Here is a 6,000-nt window from a genome sequence, read left to right as displayed (position 1 = left end):
ACAGAAAGTTTTAGTCCATTTTAGGGCAAATCCAAGCCTGATTCTTCCAAGGAAAAACCAAGGATTCAAACCCAAGGAAATAACAAAGCAATAGGAAGAAGAACCAAGTGATTTGGTTGAGAAATGAGCAAGTTACACTCACTTTAGTAAAGCTTCACGAATCTGTCCAAATCTCAGATTTTCAGCTGATTAGAGAGCAATTTTGTGAAGATTAGAGAGTTGTGAAAGTCTAAAATGAGTTGGAGAAGGTGAGTATTTATAATGGAAGAGATTAGAGGTGATTGGAGGTGATTAGAGGTGGATTAAAGGTGATTGGGTGAGGTTGGAGAGTTGGATTTCGTGCAAAATTTGAAAGAAAACACAAGTTTGCCGAAACAAGGCGCTCGCGTAGCGCTAGCAACCAGGCTATACCCGTCGCGCTACGCTAGCACATGGATTATGAAATTAAGTTTGAAAAATGACAATTTGGCCCCTGTAGTTCATAGTTTAGGGTTTTTAAGAGTTTTAGGGGATGTTCTTGTCATATAAGCATTGTTTAAGGGCAAGACAAGTATGATTATCATAAACCAAGTATAATTGAGTGCATAAATGTCGAAATTAAGTATCGTTCTCGTTCAAAACACGTTCAATGCATAAGTTTAGTTTAATCACAAGTTTCGCACATAGTTTCCAAGAATCACGATTAAACATAGACTGATTCACCAAATCGAACATACGAGTATACATAGAATGCGTTTAACATAGATGTAACAAAATATAAGCTTCATTAATGATCCAAGTCTCGATTTGATAAAGATTACAAGGAAAGAAACGATTACAAGAATACAAAGTTTCCAAAAATAGAATTACGAATCAAACTTTCTATAAATGGAAAGTACAAGATTGCCGGGCGTTACAGTCTCCCCTCCTTTAGGAAATTTCGTCCTGAAATTTAGGAAGACGTAGGGAAAAGATGAGGATACTTTGACTTCATATCCTTTTTGAGTTCCCATGTAAATTCAGCGCCACGTTTTCCTTCCCATCTAACTTTGACGATAGGAATCTTGTTGCGCCTTAATAGCTTGACTTCTTGCTCAACGATTTCCACTGGTTTTTCCACAAAATGCATAGTATCGTTGATTTGAAGATCTTCGAGAGGAACTTGAAGTCCTTCATCAGCGAGACATTTCTTTAGGTTCGAGACGTGGAACGTTGGATGAACGTTGCTGAGCTCTTGGGGTAAGTCGAGTCGATAAGCCACCTTACCAATCCTTTCGAGTATCTTGAAAGGACCGACATAACGAGGGGCAAGTTTTCCCTTTTTACCAAAACGAACCACTCCTTTCCAAGGAGATACTTTGAGTAGGACATGGTCCCCAACGTTGAATTCCATTGGCTTTCGTCCCTTGTCAGCATAACTCTTTTGACGATTTCGAGCCTTGAGTAGATTGTCACGGATTTGGAGAATCTTATCCGTTGCTTCTTGAATGATCTCAGGGCCAGAAAAATGCTTATCGCCAATCTCGTGCCAGCTTAAAGGGGAACGACATTTGCGACCATATAATGCCTCGAAAGGAGCCATTTGAATACTAGAGTGGTAGCTATTGTTGTACGAGAACTCGATCAAAGGTAAATGCACATCCCAACTACCACCAAAGTCGATGACACAAGAACGGAGCATGTCCTCTAGGGTTTGGATAGTACGTTCAGTCTGTCCATCCGTTTGAGGATGAAAGGCCGTACTGAGATTTAAATGAGTACCCATAGCGGACTGAAAAGTTTGCCAGAGACGCGAAGTGAATCGACCATCACGATCAGAAATGATGTCGAGAGGAACACCATGATGGCGTATGACTTCATTGGTATAGATACGAGCAAGTCGTTCAACCTTGAAATCCTCACGAATGGGAATGAATTGTGCGGACTTGGTCAAACGATCAATGACCACCCAAATACTATCGTAACCAGCAGGTGTACGAGGAAATTTAGTTATGAAGTCCATCGCAATGCTATCCCATTTCCAAACAGGGATCTCAGGTTGTTCGAGTAGACCAGAAGGTCGTTGATGCTCGGCTTTGACTTTCGAACAGGTAAGACACTTGGAAACGTACACAGCAATGTCTCTCTTCATACCAGGCCACCAATAGGATGTACGTAGATTATGGTACATCTTGTCGGCGCCAGGATGAATTGAGTACCTAGATTTGTGTGCTTCGTTCATGATAAGGTCATGAAGATCGTCGCGATCTGGGATCCAGACGCGATCACAACAATAGAGAAGACCATCAGGTTTCGAAACGAGTTGACTTTCAGAAGCTCCACGTATTTCCACACCCATGGAACCTTCATTGATAGACGAATATTGCGCTTCACGAATGCGATTGTGAAGATTGCTCGAGACATGAAAACAACGAATGACATCTACATGAGCCTTACGACTAAGTGCATCGGCCACGACATTCGCCTTACCAGGGTGGTAGCGAATCTCGCAATCGTAGTCGTTAAGTAATTCCACCCAACGTCGCTGTCGCATATTGAGTTCTTTTTGGTCAAAGATGTGTTGCAGGCTCTTATGGTCAGTGAAAACCACACATTTAGTACCATATAGGTAGTGTCGCCAAATCTTTAACGCAAAAACAACTGCGCCGAGCTCGAGGTCGTGGGTAGTATAATTTTTCTCATGTATTTTGAGTTGGCGAGAGGCGTAAGCGATGACCTTGTCTCGTTGCATGAGGACGCAACCAAGATCACGATTCGAGGCATCACAATACACCACGAAATCATCATTCCCATCAGGGAGAGCGAGGATAGGAGCGTTGCAAAGCAACTCCTTGAGAGTTTGAAAAGATTCCTCTTGCTCAGGACCCCAAGCAAAAGGTTTCTCTTTTTGAGTCAACGAAGTGAGAGGAACTGCGATCTTTGAAAAATTCGAGATGAATCGACGGTAGTAACCCGCCAATCCTAAGAAAGAACGGATTTCAGAAGGAGATTTAGGCGCGGTCCAATTCTTCACAGCTTCGATTTTTGCAGGGTCGACATGGATTCCTTTTTCACTAACAACGTGTCCAAGGAATTGAACTTCTTTGATCCAAAACTCGCATTTAGAAAACTTAGCGTATAAACGCTCACTACGCAAAAGTTCGAGTATAAGACGAAGATGACGCTCATGATCGGCTCGAGATTTAGAATAGATGAGGATATCGTCAATAAAGACGATTACGAAGCGATCCAAGTAAGGTTTACAAACACGATTCATGAGATCCATGAACATAGCGGGTGCGTTGGTTAAGCCAAAGGGCATAACCACAAACTCGTAATGTCCATAGCGAGTACGAAAAGCGGTTTTGGGAACGTCCTCTTCGAGGACTCGAAGTTGATGATAACCAGAACGAAGATCGATTTTGGAGAAACAGGTAGCGCCTTGGAGTTGATCAAAGAGATCGTCGATACGCGGCAGAGGGTAACGATTCTTGATGGTGAGTTTGTTGAGCTCACGATAGTCGATACACATACGAAAAGAACCATCTTTCTTTTTAACGAAGAGCACGGGAGCACCCCAAGGAGAGGTACTTGGACGAATGAAACCCTTCTCGAGGAGTTCTTGGAGTTGCGAGGATAATTCTTGCATCTCAGAAGGTGCAAGACGATAGGGAGCCTTAGCAACAGGAGTTGCACCAGGTACGAGATCAATACGAAAATCAACGGATCGAGGAGGAGGAGGACCGGGCAAATCTTCAGGGAAGACGTCAGGGAAATCGCGCACCACTGAAACATCACTTAGGCTTTTTCCCTTGCCTTTTTCTTCCACAACGTGGGCTAAAAAGGCAAAGTACTGTTTGCGTAAGTACTTGTTTGCTTGTGTGCAGGACATCAACTTCAGTCCCCTTGAAGGTCGGTCTCCATAAACGTGTAAAACATCACCAGAGGGAAGAGGTAAGCGAACGAATTTCTCGTGACAAGCGATTTCAGCATGATTCTTTTGTAACCAATCCATGCCTATGATGACGTCCAAACTACCTAGTTGCATGGGTATGAGATCGATAGAGAAAACGTGCTCGTTAAGAATAAGACGACAATCGAGGAGAATGGAATCGACTAGGATAGACTTGCCATTGGCGACTTCAACGGAAAACGACTTAGGTAGCTTAGAGCGTGCACATTTCAACAATGATTCGAATTCTAAGGACACAAAGCTTTTGTCCGCACCAGTATCAAATAGTATCGAAGCATAAAGATGGTTAACAAGAAACGTACCGTTAACGACATCATTGTCGTTGCGTGCTTGATTTGCGTTTAGGTTGAAGACGCGTCCACGAGTAGGCTGCTGGTGCTCTTGGATCCATTGAGGGCATTGGGGACGAAGATGATTAACATCCCCACATTTGAAACATGCCCTAGCAGGTCTTGCGTTTTGGGGAGCAGGTGGAGCTTGTTGAGCTTGTTGAGCTGGTTGCGCTGGCTGAACTGGTTGAGCTGGCTGCCCTTGGCGACAATAGTTGATGGTATGACCATAACGGTTGCAATTTTCACAACGACGACACCTAGCATTAGCGGGATGATGGAAGTTACAGGTGGTACACTTGGGGTGAATCCCAGTGTACGGCTTGGGGGCATCAACAGGAGCAACAGGATTTGGGTTAACAGGCGACACAATCGCGTTACAAACGGGGTTTGATTGATTTCGCTTCTTTCCCCTATTATTATTCGATTGTTGGGTAATTTGATGGGCTGGCTTAGAAGAAACGGGGTTTGCTGCTTGCTTATCGCGAACGCGATTGTTGTTCAAAGACGCGGCCAAACGGTAAATGTCTTCGATGCTATCGAGTTTGGCTGCCTCGATTGTGTCACGCATACTAGGGGGTAAACCATTGATATACTTGCTTTTCTTGCGATCAGGGGTTGAAACAAGGTGAGGGACAATGAAACTAAGTTGCTTGAAACGGGTGGTGTAAGCTAGGTTGTCATCACCAATCTGTTTTAATACCCAGAATTCTTCTTCCAACTTTCTTTGCTCATGCGGAGGACAAAACTCATCCATCATTAGGGCCTTAGTCTCCTCCCAGGTCAACGCATAAGCCAACTCGTTCGAACGGATGTTTCTTTCATTCGACCACCACTCAAGAGCGCGGGCTTGGAATACCCCGGTTGCGCTACGTGTCTTGAGTTCGTCAGGGCAATCGCTATTGATGAATGTGACCTCTATGCTGTCAAACCACTCAAGCATAGCGGTCACCCCATCATTGCCAGTAAATGGCTTGGGATGGCACGAAGAAAAGTGCTTAAAGTTGAACGAGGCGGGCTTGCGTATTTCGACCTTAGAGTCGACGGAAGAGTGAGGAGTTTCAGATGCACGAATCTCGGAAATGACCTTTGGGACGACGCGAGCGAATTGATCGGCCATGAAAGCCATCATCTTCTTGGTGGAGCGAGACTTTGACTTCTTAGACGCGTTGGAGAGACGAGATGACATCTAAGATTTAAAGAACGAAATGAGTGAGACTTGGTCATAATGTTTGTTTATGAAAATGAAATTGATCACATAGCATAAAGAGTCACATAGCATAAAGGTTCAAGTTGATTTTCATAGCATAAAAGTTTAAACGTTCATATAGCATAGTCATGAATTCCACATAGCATAACACGAATAAACGAAAGCATTGTAAATTTAGTTTGTTCACGAGGGATTATTATTGTTTGTGATTGCGATAACATGCGAAATGTTTAAAACGACATTTTGAAATGAACGAACGTTCAAGTATAAAAATCATATATAAATTGAGATACATAAAAGAGAGGCTCAATAAAACATTGGAGTGTTTCGGGTAGAGAAACGTCGACTATTCCAAAGTGGGTCGAAAGTTCTTTCGAATTAGAGATATTGTGCTTTGGCCTATAAGTAAGATACTCTCGTCGAGAAGCGATTAACGGTATCTTACCCTTCCGGTTACTACACATCTCTAAATGATTGAAACATTCGGGACTTTGGCGAGAATAAAAATCAAGGAATGGGACTCAATCGAC

Source organism: Helianthus annuus, chromosome 15 (assembly GCF_002127325.2).
Source record: "Helianthus annuus cultivar XRQ/B chromosome 15, HanXRQr2.0-SUNRISE, whole genome shotgun sequence".
Lineage (NCBI taxonomy): Eukaryota > Viridiplantae > Streptophyta > Magnoliopsida > Asterales > Asteraceae > Helianthus > Helianthus annuus.
The sequence above is the reverse complement of the archived record's forward strand: the minus strand, read 5'-3'. Positions refer to the sequence as shown.